Source organism: Euprymna scolopes, chromosome 26 (assembly GCF_053919585.1).
Source record: "Euprymna scolopes isolate OS-2025 chromosome 26, ASM5391958v1, whole genome shotgun sequence".
Taxonomy (NCBI): Eukaryota; Metazoa; Mollusca; class Cephalopoda; order Sepiida; family Sepiolidae; genus Euprymna; species Euprymna scolopes.
Genome location: NC_136507.1, coordinates 3,606,451 through 3,628,411, shown reverse-complemented (window position 1 = coordinate 3,628,411; position 21,961 = coordinate 3,606,451).

Below are 21,961 nucleotides of genomic sequence, written 5' to 3'. Positions count from 1 at the left end.
ATAATTAGAACGAAATGTGAAATTATTATATATATATATACAAAAATGTGAAATTATTATATAGTCAAAAATGTTAAATTATATATATATATATATATATATATATATATATATATATATATATGGTATTTAAAGATGTGTTTATTTTACTGTTTTATTACAGACATGTACAAACATTTTATTTTATGCGTCCACCTTCTGTGTTCACAATTTGCTGAATGTGTGCCCTAAAAGTGCGACAGGCCTTGACAGCTGACTCTTTCATGATAACATGGAATGCTGGCCTGATAGAGATTCTCAGGGAGGCCACACTGCTATGGGGGTGAGCATTAGAGACTTTCTCAGCATCACCCCATAACAAATAGTCACAGGGGTCCAAATATGGTGAGCTAAAGGGACAAATATTTAAGGGCACAAAAAGCGGCAACTCTCTCTTCAAGAAGGTCTGCACTCTTTTTGACCCATGAGTAGATGCAGAGTCCTAAATGAACATCACTTTCTTGGGATCATAATTCTTCATAATTCTTCATAATTCTTCATAATTCAGGATGAGAGAACTTCTTCCAGTATCTTCAGATATTCCGCAGTATTGATCTTCAAGTCCACTTCAATGAAGCTGTTCCCACTACTGACAGTGTGTGTGTGTGTGTGTGTGCATTTAGGCAGCATATTTACATTTAAACAAGCGTTGCCGAATAGCACAGAATGTTTTGTTTGATTAGTTTGTTTTAATCTGTTCAATCTTTTGAATAATCCATCATACATTTCTGTCGAAGTAGGTGTTTTTAATTTTTTTTGCGAGTACTAACAACGTACTCAATCATCATCAGACGGTGTATTGGTCTGGGTTCAAACTGTTTGGCTTTTTAAAGTCTTTTAGATATACCTATGTGTAATGAGATATTTGATCATGTGCTAGTTATGTGGCTACTTAAAATTTACATTTAAAAAAGTTAAAACAGGGTTTTTTCCTTTGTCAACTAAAAATATATTTCGAGATCAACTACTAATCTAGGGACTTTAGATATTGTAACTAGATTTGTAATTAATATTGTTTATTGTGGGGCACCTGGTCTTTGTACAAAATGGATTTTTAGTCTTTCCACATTGGAATAATGTACAATTTTTTGTGTTATTAACTAAAAATTGTCTAAATGGTGTACGGAGCAAGTTGTATTCTTTAAAATGCTAGGACATTGAACTGTAGTCAAAAACATTTACTGTGTGTCTTCAGAAATGTGTAACTAATATAAGAGTTTTTATATTGTTCAAGATAGTTATAGTTATGGACGTCTTCATCTTTTTTTTTTAATTGACTTTGTCACTGCGTTGATGACTAAAACCAGATGCGTGATTTGCACTGTTTTGCACAGATAGAGCAAGACAAGATTTGGGTTTTGATGGTAAGTGGCTGCCACTCATCAGTGTCTTAGTATGCGACGCTCTGTAGCAGCCATCCTGCTATCACATGTGGAGTGCCAAGTGTCTCTGTCCACTGCCAAAATCTCCAAAAAATTGAAGGGGATATTGCAGCACTTGAAAGTGAGCTTGATGCAGTCTATGTAGCGTTTCCTTGGGCAAAACTCTTGGAGATTTAATTTAAGGGCATCCTAATGATGTGGCCCAACCATTGAAGCTGACGATGGATAAGGAGTGACTCTAGAGGGGCAACCTCAGCTCTCCTGCGAATCTCTGAATGGGACACTTTGTGCCACCAATGAAGGCCGAGGATCTGCTGTAGTCATCTTATGTGAAATGACTCCAGTAGCCCAATGTGATAGTGATATGGAACCCATGCCTCAAAACTGTACAGGAGGGTGGGTATGATGCGTTGTACACAAGTTAAATGTCAAATGTTAACCTTTAAAAGGAAAGAACTTTATTTGCCTTTGTACATTTTGGAGTGAGTACAGTTATTTCGTTAAGAATGTTCACCGGCAACATAGGTCTCGTTAGTTTTGGAGCTAAGAGTGTACTGCCTATTCGCCTGTCATATTGGCTAGGGATTAGTTAAGGAGAAAAAGAGAAAAAGAGAGAGGAAGAGAGAGATGATGAAGGACTCTGGATAGCAATTTCTGGTTTGTTTATGAGGTTTATGAGAAAGAGAAAGAGAGGGGCTAAGAAACTATTATTTCTTGGGGAATGGTATTATTTTCGTCCTAATTCTTGGCTTTTAGGGGCGACTCAGGTCAGTCCTACAATATTCCCCTACCAATTCACGGAGTGTTTTTTTTTCTTTTTTAAAAGTTTAATAATAAATGTATTCATTATCTTTTTTCCATGTGACTTTCCTACCTAAAGTTCTTGTATGTATTTTATTTTCCTGCACTTTTTCAGGAGGTAAACTGTCAGGCTTTTTATTTGTATTTGTAGTTGTATTTTGAGTGCATTTTTGTTTATTTTCAATGTAAGGTTTCAAACGGTCTATTGAAACTTGTGTGTGCGTGTTTGGGTTAGTTTCTATTAAGAAATATTTTGGTGTAAATCCGAGTACCATGTAAGGACCTGAATAGGGTGTTTCTAGCTGTTTTCCAATGTGGTCTATCCTAACCCAAACTTTATTACAGGTTTGAAGTTGATCTGGAATGTATGATTTTCTTGTTTATTTTTCTCTGTTTGAAAAGTCTGTCAGATCAAATTTTGCCATAGTTTTATGCAGTTCTCTTGTAAAATTCTGTATAACCGTTTCTGCATTTTCCATATCATTTGTGTGGTAATAGCATTCGTCCACCTGTGACAGCATAAAAAGGGGAAAAATTGGAGCAGTTGGGCATTTTTCGAATTCCAAAGAGGACTATTGGTAGATTCTTTTTGGCCATTATAGCTGCTTTAATAGTTCTGTGAGCTCTTTCTATGAGTCCGTTGCATTGTGGATGATAGGCCGTCATTCGTAGTCTATAAAATCCAATAATTTTTGATAGTTCAAGGAATAGTTTGCTTTCAAATTGTGTGCCTCTGTTTGTTATGACATGGAGTGGAACACAGAAGCCGGTAATCCACGTGTTTACAAAAGCTCCTGCTACAGTTTGTGCTGTAATATATGCTATGGGTTGTGCTTCTATCCATTGACTGGTTCGATCTATACATGTTAAAACATACCGACATGGATTGAGGTAAGGATTGTTGGAGCTTTTTGCTGGGGGTAGTGGTCCAATTATATCAATGTGTACAGTATGGAATCTTGATGATGGTATTTCCAACGTTTGAATTGGTGATTTGGTATGTCTGTATATTTTTGCTTGTTGAGAAGATGTGCATGATGCACATAATTCTTTGATTGTTTTATCCATATGTGGCCAGTAAAAATCTAGCCTTAATCATTTTGATAGATGATTTTATTCCGGGATGTGATACTGAATGTAAACTGTCGAAGATAGATTTTCGAAGTGTACATGGTACAAAAGGTCTAGGGTATGATGTTGATGTATCACATAACACAAATTGATCTTTTCCAGATAATGTGAATTTCTGTAAGTCTGGATAGGACTGTATTTCAATGTCTGATTTTTGTGTGTCTACCAGTACTGGGAGGTCGTACATATCTATTTGTACAGCAAATGTTGGGTGAGATAGACAATCTGCAACTATATTTTGGTTACCCTTCACATGGGCTATGTCTGAAATTAATTCTGTAATAATTGCTAGCTATCTTTGTGGTCTATCTGATTTTGCAGGATTTAGACTGTGGAATGCACAGCATATTGGCTTGTGATCTGTCAGAAGTAACACTTCGCGACTTTCTATGAGGTGGCGAAAATGTAATACTGCTAAATATGCTGCTAAAAGTTCATGGTCGAAAGTGGAATATCTCGTCTGTGTTGTCGTCAGCTTCTTTGAGAAAAATCCTATTGGTGTTGGAGTTCTATTTATGACTTGATGTAAGGCAGCACCTACAGCATCATTGCTGCTGTCCGTGATCAGTTGATACTGTATACAAGTTGGTTGAGGATTAGGTAATTCTGTTAGCTCACCAAGTATTTTTACAATGTTAGAAAAGGATTGTTTTTCCAAAGTATTCAAGGTGATTAATCCTCTAGGTGTTAGTCTCATTCTTTCAGATAGCGGTAAAACTAACTTCGCAAATCCTCGTATAAATTTTCTGTAAAATCCTACCATCTTTAGGACACGGAAAAAATTCTATTTCTTTGATTTTATTATCAGTTGGCTTGATTCCTTTTGAATTAATTCTGAAACGTAGGAAGTCTAATGATGTTACATTGAAAATAGATTTCGATAATGATATTTTTAGGTTATTTTCTTGTAAAATTAAAAAAAACTGTGTTTATATCTCTCTTGTGGGTTTATTATATATTACCGTTTATTTATTTAAATGAATGCAATTTTTCATTAAACATATTTTTTGCAAATAATAAATTTATTGTGCTTTTTTGTTTCACATCAATGTGAACATATTTGTGCACAATTTGTAAAACAATATTTTAAAGAAATTCGTATTTATATTTTTTCGGAATCCTTGTTAATACGCCCAATTACATACTTGTAATAAATATGAAAACCTGTGCAATCTATTGCTGTCAGTAATCAATCTAAAAATCCTTGCCTATATTATGTGTTCGATACTTATGAAAATCCATTTACATTTAATCCGTTTTTACAATTTTTAATGTTTTAATATATTGCCATTTGCTTATATGTTATTTGTTTTTGTTTTTGCGATATGTTTTGAATTAATTCAATTATTTACAAAAGTGCATTTTTACCTAAATACAAGTTGGGAATGATTTTAGCTTTAACCAATTTGGTACCCTCACATGATACGGCTCCTCAAATGGGGGTACCAAATTGGTTTAAGGGAAAATTATTCCCAACTCGCATTTAGATAAAAATGCACTTTCGTAAATAATTGAATTCATTCAAAACGTATCGCAAAAACAAAAACAAATAATATATATATATATATATATATATATATATGTATATATATATATATATATATATATATATATATATATATATAAAAGTGAAAGTGTGTGTGTGTGTGTGTGTCTGTCTGTCTGTCTGTCTGTGTGCCTGTGTACATTTCCCTACACAATAACTTTGTCAATTTTCAGTCTACAGACTGGAAATTTGATATACATGGTACTGAGATTTGGAAAAAATCTTTGTGATTGGTTTGCAGCCAGAAATTTGGCTGTTAAGGGGTCAAAGTTCAACGATTTGACCTTTGAGAACTCTACCAAACTCCTCCGACAATTTTGGGTCTAAACACTTGAAATTTTAGATATAGGTTACATGGACATGGATCTAATAACTTGATTTGAGCCCAAAACAATAAATATTAAGGAGTCATAATAGGGGTCAAAGTTTTTAAAAAATTGACCTCTGCGGTCTCTACCAAATTACTCAGCCAATTTCTGGTTTAAACATTTGAAATTTTACATAAAGTGTATTCAGACATAGGGCAAGCTTTTTAATCGTTTTTTTTTCCTGAAAATTTGGCTTCCAAGGGGTCAAAGTTCAAAAGATTTGACCTTTGCAGTCTCTAGCAAACTATTTAGCCAATTTTTTGGCTAAACATTTGAAATTTTGCGTAAAAGGTATTCAGACATGCAGCAAGCTTTTTAATCAGTTTTTGGGCGAAGATTTGGCTGCCAAGATGTCAAAATTTACAGCGTTGACCTTTGCAGACTCTACTAAACTCCTCCGTCAATTTTTGGTCTAAACACTTGAAATTTTAGATGTAAGTTACTTGGACATGGGTCAAACATTTTAGTTCAATTTGAGCCCAAAACTATAAATGTTAACTGGTCAAAATTGGGGTCAAAGTTTAAAGAAAATTGACGCCTGCGGTCTCTACCAACTTTTCTCTATGGTAGTTAAGGAAGCCTATTATATAGAAAGGCATTACCGTACATATTCGCTCTTTTTAACATATACATATGCACATAAAGTTAAGAACAGTACATAGAGCCTGAGCAAAGCCGAGCGGAAGTACTAGTATATACATAAACGTGAAAATGTGTGTGTGCGTGTGTGTGTGTGTGTGTGTGATGTGTGTGTGTGTGTGTGTGTGTGTACATTTCCCTGCCAAATAACTCTGTCAATTCTCGGTCTAGAGTCTCGAGATTTGACATAGGGAGTATTGAGATTTAGGAAAATCTTTTTAATCCGTTTTCGGCCAGAAATTTGCCTTTCAAGGAGTCAAAGTTTAACGATTTGACCTTTGAGAACTCTACAAAACTCCTCCACGAATTTTGGGTCTAAACACTTGAAATTTTAGATATAGGTTACTTGGATATGGATCGAACTTTTTAATTCGTATTTGAGCCCCAAAAAATAAATGTTATGGGGTCAAAATTGGGGTCAAAGTTTAAAAAGTGTGACCTCTGTGGTCTCTACCAAATTACTCAGCCAATTTCTGGTCTAAACATTTGAAATTTTTGCCAAGGGGTCAAAGTTAAAAAAATTTTACCTTTGCGGTGTCTAACAAACTACTCAGTTAATTTGGGGTCTAAACATTTGAAATTTATACATAACGGGTATTCAGACATGCAACAAGCATTTTAATCGCATTTTGGCTGAAAATTTGGCTGCCAAAAGGTCAAAGTTGAAAGAGTTGATCTTTGCAGATTCTACCAAATTCCTGTCAATTTTGGGTCCAAAGACTTGACATTTTAGATGTAGGTAAATTGGACATGTATTTTGATTTGAAACCAAAATAATAAATATTAAGGGGTCAAAATTGGGGTCAAAGTTTAAAGATTGACCTCTGCGGTCTCTACGAAATTACTCAGACAAATTTTTGTCTAAACATTTGAAATCTTACATAAAGTGTATTCACATGTAGGGCAAGTTATGAACAGTACATAGGGCCCGAGCAAAGCCAGGCTGAACTGCTAGTATATATATATATATATATATATATATATATATATATATATATATATATATATAAAACAGTTAATAAAACATGTTAAAAAATAGTTAATAAAACATGTTAAAAAACACTTTGAAAAAGAGTTAAACACATATTTAATCTGAAAAGGAAACACTTAATAAGTGGATAGTCCTTAATCCACGGAGTTTCGAAGAAATACTTTCCTTCTCATCAGAGGGAAGGAATTAGCAAAATGCGTGATCAGATTTTGCATACAAAAGTATTTGATGAAACTGCAAGTAAGTCAAAGATCTTACTTGATAACAAAAAGTGAAGCAAAGGGAATATGGTGAAAAAAAAAAGGTGATTTCACGTGAATGGATAGTCTGGTGAAAGGTAAAGTATCCTATGACGGTAAAATCCAAAAATGTAAATCCAAGAAAGTTAATTTAATTTTCCATTCACACAAGTAAAATCCAAGGAAATCGTATAATTGGAAGATGGTTCAAAATAATCTGAAAGGCCGAAATCCGGGGAATAATTCACAAATATGTACAAGGAAAAGGAGAAAAAATTTCAATAATAATAAAAGAAAAATAAGATATGCTTTTAACACGGCTGCCAAGAACAAAGTGTAATTAAAAAATCAATAAAGAAAAAAAAGATTAAATGGTGATAGAATTAAATATAAAATAGAAAAGAAAATGTCAAAATGACCCAGATAAGATGACGTTAAAAGGCGCGAATAATATAGGGCAAAAAAGAGGTCAACTGAAATGTACAGATTATTACTTAAGAAAATGTCAGCAAGAGTTATAAAAAGACACTAAATGGAAAAAATAAATAAATAAATTAAAAAATATATATATATAAAATAAGAAAATAAAAAAAATTCAGGGGAGAGGATGGCCGGTATCTGCAAATTCAGGATAAAGCAAGTAAGTATGTAAGTAAATGCATATAGTAAAATATAATTAAATATACATACACGATATGAATGTGTAGGTAGATTGATATATTTGATAGATAGGAATATTTAAAGACTAAAACGGAAATTGCAGATAACAAAACCGGCCAGGGAAATTATTATAAACTCTATTTCCTATTTGGTTTTATCGAGCTTTTACATCTGGTAGAGATTACTTTATAAATATCAATTCTTTAATATTGATAATATACTTTAGTTTTACCATCTTGGATCATTTTGGTAAATTTAATTGTAATTTTTATTTTATTTTATATATATATATATATATATATATATATATATATATATATATATATATATTCTTCAGAAATGAATGTAATATATCTACTGATATGTAAATCCAGTGATTATCGGTCTTACAAAATATTATTAGATGTAATATTTTATATAAGACAATTCCAGCTAAATAAAAATTGCTCAATATACAAGATAAAGCGAATAAATCATAATTTAGGTATTTAAATTTTATGATTTGAAAAGGTTCATTTTTAAATATAGAATTTTTATTGTTTGTAAATAAAGAATACAGTTTAATTAATATATTTCTTTAACCCATAAGTTTTCACTATTTATTCATCTCCTAGGAGGAAAAATATTAGCAAATGTTTTTTTGGTTTGCCCCTTATTTGCTAAAGGCAATAAACATAGAAAATTAAAAGTTTTTTTTTAAAGTTTTTAAATCATTTTAGCTACAAAGAATAAGGGAAATTAGATATTGAAGTAGAAAAAAGGATATAGAACTTCAGATCCAAAATGCATGCTAAATCCGTATTTTAATCTTTCCAAGACACTAGGTAACAATGACATGTAAACATATTTCCTTCAATGCATATATAAAGAAGCACACATAAAAATGGAAATAAAATTAAACATTGAAATAATAGTAGATTTACCAGGTATCAAATGCTACCTGTAACATAAACAAAGTTTTATGCATAAAAAATGACAAGTACGAAAGTTTATAAGAAAATATATGAATATAAAGAATAAAAAAATATGAAACTAATTTTAATGCTAGTAAATATTCATAGTTAAAATGTATTGGCAGCGTTCCATTGTGTATGTGTGAATATTAATTTGTTCTTCTAGTGTGAATGTTAACTTTGTTCTTGTAGTGTGAATGTTAACTTTGTTCTTGTAGTGTGAATGGTGACTTTGTTCTTGTAGTGTAAATGTTAACTTTGTTCTTTTAGTGTGAATGTTAACTTTTTTCTTTTAGTGTGAATGGTGACTTTTTTCTTTTAGTGTGAATGGTGACTTTGTTCTTTTAGTGTGAATGTTAACTCTGTTCTTTTAGTCTTAATGTTAACCTTGTTTATGTAGTGTGAATGTTAACTTTGTTCTTGTAGTGTGAATTTTTATTTTGTTCTTGTAGTGTGAATTTTTACTTTGTTCTTGTAATGTGAATGTTAACTTTGTTTTTGTAGTGTGAATGTTAACTTTGTTCTTTTAGTGTGAATGTTCACTTTGTTCTTGTAGTGTGAATTTTTACTTTGTTCTTTTAATGTAAATGTTCACTTTGTTCTAGTAGTGTGAATGTTAACTTTGCTCTTTTAGTGTGAATGTTCTTTTAGTGTGAATGTTAACTCAGTTCTTGTAGTGTGAACGTAAACTTTGTTCTTGTAGTGTGAATGTTAACTTTGTTCTTGTAGTGTGAATGTTAACTTTGTTTATGTAGTGTGAATGTTAACTTTGTTCTTTTAGTGCGAATGTTAACTTTGTTCTTGTAGTGTGAATTTTTACTTTGTTCTTTTAATGTGAATGTTCACTTTGTTCTTTTAGTGTAAATGTTCACTTTGTTCTAGTAGTGTGAATGTTAACTTTGTTCTTTTAGTGTGAATGTTCTTTTAGTGTGAATGTTAACTCAGTTCTTGTAGTGTGAACGTTAACTTTGTTCTTGTAGTGTGAATGTTAACTTTGTTCTTGCAGTGTGAATGTTCACTTTGTTCTTTTAGTGTGAATGTTAACTTTGTTCTTTTAGTGTGAATGTTCACTTCGTTCTTGTAGTGTGAATGTTTACTTCGTTCTTGTAGTGTGAATTTTTACTTTGTTCTTGTAGTGGGAATGTTAACTTTGTTCTTGTAGTGTGAATGTTAACTTTGTTCTTGTAGTGTAAATGTTAACTTTGTTCTTTTAGTGTGAATGTTCTTTTAGTGTGAATGTTAACTCAGTTCTTGTAGTGTGAACGTTAACTTTGTTCTTGTAGTGTGAATGTTAACTTTGTTCTTGCAGTGTGAATGTTCACTTTGTTCTTTTAGTGTGAATGTTAACTTTGTTCTTTTAGTGTGAATGTTCACTTCGTTCTTGTAGTGTGAATGTTTACTTCGTTCTTGTAGTGTGAATTTTTACTTTGTTCTTGTAGTGGGAATGTTAACTTTGTTCTTGTAGTGTGAATGTTAACTTTGTTCTTGTAGCGTGAATGTTAACTTTGTTTATGTAGTGTGAATGTTCACTTTGTTCTTTTAGTGCGAATGTTAACTTTGTTCTTGTAGTGTGAATGTTAACTTTGTTCTTTTAGTGTGAATGTTAACTTTGTTTTTGTAGTGTGAATGTTAACTTTGTTCTTTTAGTGTGAATGTTAACTTTGTTCTTTTAGTGTGAATGTTCACTTTGTTCTTGTAGTGTGAATTGTTACTTATTTCTTTTAGTGTGAATGTTAACTTTGTTCTTTTAGTGTGAATGTTAACTTAGTCCTTGTAGTGTGAATGTAAACTTTGTACTTTTCGTGTGAATGTTAACTTTGTTCTTATTGTGTGAATGGTGACTTTGTTCTTTTAGTGTGAATATTAACTTTGCTCTTCTAGTGTGAATGTTAACTTTGTTCTTTTAGTGTGAATGTTCACTTTGTTCTTGTAGTGTGAATGTTAACTTTGTTCTTTTAGTGTGAATGTTAACTTTGTTCTTGTAGTGTGAATGTTAACTTTGTTCTTTTAGTGTGAATGTTAACTTTGTTCTTTTAGTGTGAATGTTCGCTTTGTTCTTGTAGTGTGAATGTTTACTTTGTTCTTTTAGTGTTAATGTTAACTCTGTTCTTGTAGTGTGAATGTTAACTTTGTTCTTTTAGTGTGAATTTTAACTTTGTTCTTGTTGTGTGGATGTTAACTTTGTTCTTCTAGTGTGAATGTTAACTTTGTTCTTGTTGTGTGGATGTTTACTTTGTTCTTGTAGTGTGAATGTTTACTTTGTTCTTTTAGTGTGAATGTTAACTCTGTTCTTGTAGTGTGAATGTTAACTTTGTTCTTTTAGTGTGAATTTTAACTTTGTTCTTGTTGTGTGGATGTTAACTTTGTTCTTCTAGTGTGAATGTTAACTTTGTTCTTGTTGTGTGGATGTTTACTTTGTTCTTGTTGTGTGAATGTTTACTTTGTTCTTTTAGTGTGAATGTTAACTCTGTTCTTGTAGTGTGAATTTTTACTTTGTTCTTGTTGTGTGGATGTTTACTTTGTTCTTTTAGTATGAGTGATAAAAGCTGGATATGTAAGTGAAAGAGTTATTTCACCTTGCTATCCCTGGCGCAAAGGCAAAGGTGGCTTAGTTATTTCCCTTTGTTTGGCTGTTGAAGTCTGAATAGTTTTGGCTGCCTGTCTCCTAGCTTTTTATGAGTTTTCAACTTTGCACTGACTAATTACTTTCGCAAATTGTAATTACTTTATTTATATTGACAACATCAAACACAGACTCTTCCAAAGAGATTTCTTTTCACCAGTTCTTTTCATAATAGAACTCATACCATTGATACATGTACTGAGCGAGACAAAGATATTAACTGGAGAGGAATGGACTGAAGATCAGCCACATGCTATTGATGGATAATCTGAAATTTGATGTGCAAAACCGATGAAGAAATTGACTCTTTTGTTCAAAGTGTACATCAGTGGAGTGAAGGCATGAATATGGAAATTATGTGCAGTTGTTGTTCTTGAACGAGGATAGAGAGTAATCATGAAAGACATTTTGCTAAATGGTGGGCAGTTAGAAAATCCTGATGAAGAAGGTACACACTACCTGAGGGTGCTTGACATGATGCCCTGTAATGAAATGAAAGAGAAGGCAAAAGAAGTTTATACGACATCTTTACTGAATGGTAGGAACCTGTTCACAGGCATCGATTCATGGGCGGTTGGTGTAATTCAGTAAAGTGCAACTTTTGTAAAATGGACACAGAAGGAAATAAAACAGCTGAATAGTCATATGGAAATCATTAGTCAAGTATGGAACACTTCACTTAAATTATGATCTGCTTAGGTTGTACATCACAAGGAAGAAAGGGGGAAGAGGGCTGATTGAGAGTGAAGAATGTGTCGGGAGAGAACTTAGAAGTGTGCACCACTACTTAGCTTACAGCCATCAAGTGTTACTTGCAGCAGTGACAGAGGAAGAAGAGCTAGATAAAGATTCATTGGAAGATAAGCAGAAGTACAAGGAAAGAATCAAAGCAGAAAATATGAACGAATTGGAAAAAAACTAAAAGTCAGTTTTAGTGAGATACTAAGGCACTAAAATGTCAGGATACATGGAATTTTTTTTTAGTGAGATACTAAGGCACTAAAATGTCAGGATACATGGAATTTTTTTTTAGTGAGATACTAAGGCACTAAAATGTCAGGATACATGGAATTTTTTTTTAGTGAGATACTAAGGCACTAAAATGTCAGGATACATGGAATTTTTTTTAGTGAGATAATAAGGCACTAAAATGTCAGGATACATGAAATTTTATCTAAAAAAATTACTTAAAAAAGACAGAAACTCTTATAGTTGTTGCTTAAAAGCAGACATTAAATACCAATGCAATCAATAGAAGCAGCTACGGGAAAACCTGTTCTGATACGTGCACACTGTGTGGTGTGGCTCTTGAAATAGTGTCACGCACTGTTAGTGCGTATTCTACGCTTGCTAAAAAAAAAAGTACAAATGATGCCATGACAAAGTATGTGCAAATCTGCATTAAAGTTTTAATCCAATGTTGGGAATCCAAATGAGGGATAAATGTTGGGAATCCAAGTGAGGGATAAATGCTCCAACATCACCCAAAAGCGGTAGCAGAAAATGAGGAAGTTAAGATTCTTTGTGATTTTATGGTTCAGTGTGACTGAACTCATAGGAAAACGGATATTGTAGTTTCGAATAAAAAAGACCAATTATTGATGTGGCTTGCCGAAGCGACATCAACTTAACAGGTAAAACGAATGAGAAACTATTAACAAAAAAGACTGTGTGGAAGACACAAAAAAGAAAGAGAAAAACGCAGAATACAGAAAGGTTGATAATCCTAACCCATATGCTAACAAACATCTAACACACATTCAGTCACATGACTGACAGCTATATAGTTTCCTGCTAACTGTTAATTAAAATACATCTATGAAGAAGAGGAAAAAGACGAAGGTGAAGATAAACAATTATACAAAATCCTTCATCGTTTTACATAAAAGATTGGGGAAAATAAGCCATGCAAAACAATTTTTTAAGTTACCAAAAATGCTTATATGAAGAATTTGTATATTCTGACATGTTTCCATTGTGAACCTGCCAACTCGTCTCATTGATAAAAACGCCATTGTCATTTTTATTCAATCAACTGGAGGAACCGCATCATACTCTAACTCGTTTACTATTGCCTGCATTAGTAACCTGGTGCCCTGAATTGTGACCTTGGAGAAAGATTGTGTAGCAACGACCCTGTTAACAAGAACCCAAATCCCCTGTACCCCATACTTATTGGACTCACATTTATTTTGCTTATTTTACCAACGTTCTCACACGGAAAGGGCTCATAATATTTTGAACTCTTGAATATTTAACTCTTACGTGGATTACACCTTGAATTGCCCACATGTATATTGTAAGTTGAAGCCTCACTTTCATAAACTGACATTATATATTCAAATGTGTTTTTTTTTTTTGTTCGTCGCTTTTTCCATATTAGATTTTGTTCTTTTGTTTTATATTTCTTGTATTTATGCAAATAAATGTTTGTATTTGAATGTCTAACTTGGTTGTCTTCTGTTATTTGTTACTTGGTTGTCTTCTGTTGTTTGTATTTGAATGTCTAACTTGGTTGTCTTCTGTTATTTCACACTTGTTTGTCTTCTGTTGTTTGTATTTGAATGTCTAACTTGGTTGTCTTCTGTTATTTGTTACTTGATTGTCTTCTGTTGTTTGTATTTGAATGTCTAACTTGGTTGTCTTCTGTTATTTCACACTTGTTTGTCTTCTGTTGTTTGTACTTGAATGTCTAACTTGGTTGTCTTCTGTTGTTTGTATTTGAATGTCTAACTTGGTTGTCTTCTGTTGTTTGTATTTGAATGTCTAACTTGGTTGTCTTCTGTTATTTGTTACTTGGTTGTCTTCTGTTGTTTGTATTTGAATGTCTAACTTGGTTGTCTTCTGTTATTTCACACTTGTTTGTCTTCTGTTGTTTGTATTTGAATGTCTAACTTGGTTGTCTTCTGTTATTTGTTACTTGGTTGTCTTCTGTTGTTTGTATTTGAATGTCTAACTTGGTTGTCTTCTGTTATTTCACACTTGTTTGTCTTCTGTTGTTTGTATTTGAATGTCTAACTTGGTTGTCTTCTGTTGTTTGTATTTGAATGTCTAACTTGGTTGTCTTCTGTTGTTTGTATTTGAATGTCTAACTTGGTTGTCTTCTGTTATTTGTTACTTGGTTGTCTTCTGTTGTTTGTATTTGAATGTCTAACTTGGTTGTCTTCTGTTGTTTGTATTTGAATGTCTAACTTGGTTGTCTTCTGTTGTTTGTATTTGAATGTCTAACTTGGTTGTCTTCTGTTATTTGTTACTTGGTTGTCTTCTGTTGTTTGTATTTGAATGTCTAACTTGGTTGTCTTCTGTTGTTTGTATTTGAATGTCTAACTTGGTTGTCTTCTGTTGTTTGTACTTGAATGTCTAACTTGGTTGTCTTCTGTTATTTGTTACTTGGTTGTCTTCTGTTGTTTGTATTTGAATGTCTAACTTGGTTGTCTTCTGTTATTTGTTACTTGGTTGTCTTCTGTTGTTTGTATTTGAATGTCTAACTTGGTTGTCTTCTGTTATTTCACACTTGTTTGTCTTCTGTTGTTTGTATTTGAATGTCTAACTTGGTTGTCTTCTGTTGTTTGTATTTGAATGTCTAACTTGGTTGTCTTCTGTTGTTTGTATTTGAATGTCTAACTTGGTTGTCTTCTGTTATTTGTTACTTGGTTGTCTTCTGTTGTTTGTATTTGAATGTCTAACTTGGTTGTCTTCTGTTATTTCACACTTGTTTGTCTTCTGTTGTTTGTATTTGAATGTCTAACTTGGTTGTCTTCTGTTATTTGTTACTTGGTTGTCTTCTGTTGTTTGTATTTGAATGTCTAACTTGGTTGTCTTCTGTTATTTCACACTTGTTTGTCTTCTGTTGTTTGTATTTGAATGTCTAACTTGGTTGTCTTCTGTTGTTTGTATTTGAATGTCTAACTTGGTTGTCTTCTGTTGTTTGTATTTGAATGTCTAACTTGGTTGTCTTCTGTTATTTGTTACTTGGTTGTCTTCTGTTGTTTGTATTTGAATGTCTAACTTGGTTGTCTTCTGTTGTTTGTATTTGAATGTCTAACTTGGTTGTCTTCTGTTGTTTGTATTTGAATGTCTAACTTGGTTGTCTTCTGTTATTTGTTACTTGGTTGTCTTCTGTTGTTTGTATTTGAATGTCTAACTTGGTTGTCTTCTGTTGTTTGTACTTGAATGTCTAACTTGGTTGTCTTCTGTTGTTTGTACTTGAATGTCTAACTTGGTTGTCTTCTGTTATTTGTTACTTGGTTGTCTTCTGTTGTTTGTATTTGAATGTCTAACTTGGTTGTCTTCTGTTATTTGTTACTTGGTTGTCTTCTGTTGTTTGTATTTGAATGTCTAACTTGGTTGTCTTCTGTTATTTCACACTTGTTTGTCTTCTGTTGTTTGTATTTGAATGTCTAACTTGGTTGTCTTCTGTTGTTTGTATTTGAATGTCTAACTTGGTTGTCTTCTGTTGTTTGTATTTGAATGTCTAACTTGGTTGTCTTCTGTTATTTGTTACTTGGTTGTCTTCTGTTGTTTGTATTTGAATGTCTAACTTGGTTGTCTTCTGTTATTTGTTACTTGGTTGTCTTCTGTTGTTTGTATTTGAATGTCTAACTTGGTTGTCTTCTGTTATTTGTTACTTGGTTGTCTTCTGTTGTTTGTATTTGAATGTCTAACTTGGTTGTCTTCTGTTATTTCACACTTGTTTGTCTTCTGTTGTTTGTATTTGAATGTCTAACTTGGTTGTCTTCTGTTATTTGTTACTTGGTTGTCTTCTGTTGTTTGTATTTGAATGTCTAACTTGGTTGTCTTCTGTTATTTCACACTTGTTTGTCTTCTGTTGTTTGTATTTGAATGTCTAACTTGGTTGTCTTCTGTTGTTTGTATTTGAATGTCTAACTTGGTTGTCTTCTGTTGTTTGTATTTGAATGTCTAACTTGGTTGTCTTCTGTTATTTGTTACTTGGTTGTCTTCTGTTGTTTGTATTTGAATGTCTAACTTGGTTGTCTTCTGTTGTTTGTATTTGAATGTCTAACTTGGTTGTCTTCTGTTGTTTGTATTTGAATGTCTAACTTGGTTGTCTTCTGTTATTTGTTACTTGGTTGTCTTCTGTTGTTTGTATTTGAATGTCTAACTTGGTTGTCTTCTGTTGTTTGTATTTGAATGTCTAACTTGGTTGTCTTCTGTTGTTTGTACTTGAATGTCTAACTTGGTTGTCTTCTGTTATTTGTTACTTGGTTGTCTTCTGTTGTTTGTATTTGAATGTCTAACTTGGTTGTCTTCTGTTATTTGTTACTTGGTTGTCTTCTGTTGTTTGTATTTGAATGTCTAACTTGGTTGTCTTCTGTTATTTCACACTTGTTTGTCTTCTGTTGTTTGTATTTGAATGTCTAACTTGGTTGTCTTCTGTTGTTTGTATTTGAATGTCTAACTTGGTTGTCTTCTGTTGTTTGTATTTGAATGTCTAACTTGGTTGTCTTGTGTTATTTGTTACTTGGTTGTCTTCTGTTGTTTGTATTTGAATGTCTAACTTGGTTGTCTTCTGTTATTTGTTACTTGGTTGTCTTCTGTTGTTTGTATTTGAATGTCTAACTTGGTTGTCTTCTGTTATTTGTTACTTGGTTGTCTTCTGTTGTTTGTATTTGAATGTCTAACTTGGTTGTCTTCTGTTATTTCACACTTGTTTGTTACTTTTCCTTTCACGAGTGTCTAAAATGGGAGATCCCATTATTATTATTTTTATTATTTAAATCCAAATCCTTGGGGCTCGGCTTTTATTTTGTATGCATTGTTATTATGTTGCTAAAAGCTTTCATAGTCATGACGAAAATAAAGTTAACACTATGTTGGAGAGATTAAAGACCAAGGTACTGCGTGACTAGCTCCCTCTCATCAAAATACCACACATGAAATCATTGATAGAATTCGCAATCCTTTCTGCAATCCAATTATATTTGGAATAAATAAACTCCAGTCTGTCTGACTTGTCCACCAAGTTTTAATCATAAATGTCCAACAGTCTTTTATCACTGTTTACTGATGTACGAATACTTTAGCTATAATCTCATCAGTAAAAAGTGTGATTCTAAATACTTCTGTTCCCGATTTTTATTTGGAGGGGTCAGTATTATTGAAAATTTTACATGTTGGATTCAAGTATAATCGAACAGCAATAAAATAAGGACTACCGGACATTCAAAGTTGTAACTTGGTAGGTAAGTCAGACATAGACTAAAGTTTATTTGTATCTAATGTAGTTGAATTGCAGAAAGGATTAAGAATTTTCTTACCATGAGTTAAAGTTTTCTACCCATTTTGCTGATTCCCAATAGGTACTATTTACATGTGGAATTAGTGGCAGAAAAATATCAGTTGGAGTTAATTGATTTACAATGTAAAGAATTATTGAAATCGAAATTCCATTCCAGATTCTCTGCCAATTTCTACAAGAAATATGCATTTCGAGTGGAAGACATTCTTTGTCACATGGACTCATCTCACGCAGAGACGAAAATCGAAAAAAGTTTTTTTCAGTGAAATTTGTAATGATATGGTGGTATGTATTTTTACTTGAATTTAAGGGACAGAATGATTTGCAAAATAATTTTCAATAGATGCTCTTTTTTTTTTTTTTTTTTTTTTTTAGTAGTTTATCATTTTGATTATTTTGGTGGGAGGTGACCAAAACAAACCATTATGCAAAAAATAAATATTTAATCAATATAAAAACGGTTCAGAGATCAATCAAAATGCAGAGTAAAAAAAAAACATATTTATTTAAAATTCAAATTTTCAACTCATAAAAGAGTTGTCATCAATACACACAATATATTTTTTATGTAACATGGTGTTATTACGTGCAAAGTATTTTCTTGTTATTGAAGATCGAGTTTTTTATATGTTCCAGTTGTTTTAGAGCTTTGGTATGAGTAAAGTTTTTATAGGTATCACGACTGTGTGAAAGCATCGTAATTGAAGAAATATAAAAACGGTTCAGAGATCAATCAAAATGCAATTTTTTCCGCACATAAAAATATTGTATTTCCTGATGAAGACTTATATGTCGAAATTTTGAATTTGAAATTAATAAATATACTTGTTTAAAAAAAATTCTGCATTTTGATTGATCACGTAACAGTTTTTATATTTCTTTAATTGCGATGCTTTTAAAAAGTGAAGATAATTATAAAATATTTAATGCTTTCATTTTGTTTTTATTGGTTCAAACTTGATGGTATTTGAATCATAAAAAACCTAGTTAATCCGGAACAGTATATTATTAGCAAACAAATCGTGGCACCGATAGCTGCCTAAAGTATCCTGATCTTGAATCAATATATCGTTGTGTAGATCATTGTAATCGATTTCCAGTTACCATATTTTGAGAATTTTCTGACATTATAAATGAAAAGTCGTCTAACGGTCAAGGATGTGAAGAAAAAGAAGTGATTTTACACCCTTTTTCTTTGGTTTGAATTTACGACTTCAGCCAACAATGATGCTGGTGGTGATGGCGAGGGGGTACTTTGTTCCATGACTTGATATCAAGTCATATTTCACATATTCATAATTGCAAGAGGGTCGAGGTAAGAAGAAACAATCAACTGGTCTCAGCTTAGAAGGATTCTCCTAGACTAGCCGAGAAGAGAAAAGATTAAGTATCATCAAATCGGATGTGACACTAGTTCAAAGTGTTTCAAAATGATGGCCAACATTCAATTTAACCAAGATATTTCTTAACATTTTCTTTCTCACCTCAACTAACTAATCACGTGAGAAGTAAGATGACAATGAAGATGAAAAATAAAGAAACGCTTTAGAAGGACCCCCCCACCCACCCACTCCATCCGCGCTTGTCTTAACGGCTAGAGATCCGCACGGAGGACACACTGCGCGTCTTGATGGCAGCCACACGAGTCGTGTGGCGTCGTAGGCCATCGTATTCAGTACTCCCCCCCCTCTCTCTCTCTTTCTCTGTACGACGTCGACGAATGCACGCATTTCCATAAAAAATTGTGGACGGCAACCTTTTCGCCTACGTTAATGTCCCATTACACCCTCACTGACGCTAATACCTACTAGCCCAGTAAGCTCTTCCCACGGGCCGACGCATGGTCTCTCACCAAAAGTAGGACACTTTGCTTGCTAAGCCGCGTGTTCGACTAACTGGGAGTGGAGACAAAAAGGACAGAGAGAGAGAGAGAGAGAGAGAGAGAGAGAGAGAGAGAGAGAGAGAGAGAGAAGGAGGAGGAGTTGCGAGGGAGGAAGAGAAAAAGAAGGGAGAGAGCGACAAGTGTCACTTCAACCCCCTCCTCCTACCACCCGAAACTTTATCTGCTCCAGTGAAAATCCTTTTTTACTCACGGGGTTTGTATGTAGCAAATTTAAATAAAGAAATATGAAACTACATTTTTTAAAAAAATTTTCAAAACAATTGTTTTTGTTTTTTTTAAATTGCATGTCTACAACAATAAAAAAAAATGTCTAAAGTTATTAAAATAATAATAAACACCACAAAATGATAACTGTGCTTTAAGCTCCTAAATTCGACATATTTGTCTTTGTCAAAAGTGAAGGTTATTCAAAACGAGTAGCAATGCCACATTTATTCGATTCACGTGAGGAGATAATAACTTTAAAAGCTTCCTAATTCTTTCGTTTTTAGCATCATTCTAGCAACCTGTCCGGAATCATCAAACACTTGTTGATGGGGTGAGGCATGGGTTGGCTCAGTCCTAGGCATTACCTTCCTCTGAGAGAGAGAAAGAGAGAGAGAGAGAGAGAGAGAGAGAGAGAGAGAGAGAGAGAGAGAGAGAGAGAGTGTGTGTGTGTGTGTGTGTGTTGCCGGTAGACTGAGGTGCTCCTACCAGGGAATACCGACGGATCTATTGAGGACTATTTTGTACCTGACCAAGTACTTGGTCCAAGTACCCACCCACTCAGAGCAGCTTCTCCCTTTCCTACCACACCTTGCTTCAATGGGAGGCAAATTAATAAAGTTTTGATGAAGATATCAATATTTTCCTTTATGTTTGTCCTCATTTATTCAATTCTTTCTAAAAAAAAAAAGAGTTGTCGCTTTTTTATTTGATAATTTCCGTTGCCTCATGTTGGGAAGCCAGTCCCTCCCTCACCTCGTGCGATATCCACCCGTTTGCATTATACTCATTCTCTTTTTGCACAAAAAAAAAAAAAAAAAAAAAAAATTATCAGCTCGAGCGAGTTTCTACTTGCGCTCGGTCTTCTGTTTGATCTAACTTTTACTTATATTTACATATATATCCCTTTACCCAGTTTTACTTATATTTACATATATATCCCTTTACCCAGTTTTACTTATATTTACATATATATCCCTTTACCCAGTTTTACTTATATTTACATATATATCCCTTTACCCAGTTTTACTTATATTTACATATATATCCCTTTACCCAGTCGCTCAACCGTTGTCTATCTCTATCAGCCTGTCTACCTCGAAAACTACTGACCTCTTTCCTCTAAAATCACACAAGGAATTCACCCCTCTCCCTTTCTCTCAGCGGTTCACAACCAGTAGAGTCGGTTTCACCAAATTTAAAGTCAGCAAATCGGCACGCTCTTTCCTTTCGGCAGATCGTGGGGATGTCGTTAATGGCACGTGGGTCAATACTTCATCCCATTCCATCCCCAAGCCCGCCACCAGCAGACTTTGGCGTAGAATTTGAATTATTTGTGTCAAAATTCAATCTCTGATTTCTTTAGCACAAGTTTTTCAGAAGCAACATACCCCCCCCCCGCGATATCTCCTCTCCTATATAATAAAATGACTGCAAAAATTCCCCTCTGGACCAAAGTATTGTAAGTTTGAAACAACAGATACCACATACAACGTCAATACAGCTAGCCTAACACCTTATGTAGCTTTCGAACACCATTTTAGACAAATTCAGCCGTGATAATAAAATGCTACATTGTACCCGAGGAGCAACACCATCACAATCGCAACATCTTTAGAGGAAGAAGTTCCTATTTTACTCTCTAAATATTTAGTCCTACTACTGCTACCAGTTGTCACCGGGATCAATTCTACATATTCCACAAATACTGTGATTATACTTATCGTAACTGACTCATATATACATAGACATAACATAATCTTTCCAATATCCGATTAATAAATAATAAGGTCTCCCTCCCAAATTCCGTCCATTCTGATTGGCTGCGCTCTGATAATTCTCATATTCCGAAATCTAGTTATTCACTTTATAAACGAACGCTACTAACATTAAAATTTGGTGTCACTAAGAGACATATGTTTGGGCCCGTATTCAAGTTCATTTCATGCATAGCTTAGATGGAACAATACAAGAGAGACAAAATGATTAAACGAACTTAAAATAACCCATTTACTTGCTTTATATTAAAAAAAAAATGTAAAATAGGATATCCACTCTGAGATTCTTATTCATCTTTTTCTAAATAGAGAAAAAAAAAAAAAGCAAAAACAAAAACAAAAAAAAAACAAAAACAAAAACAAACCCGACTTTTTCGTTGACGACGACGACGTCTTCGTCAAAACATCAACACATCTGAGTTATCTTGGCATGAGACACACTGCG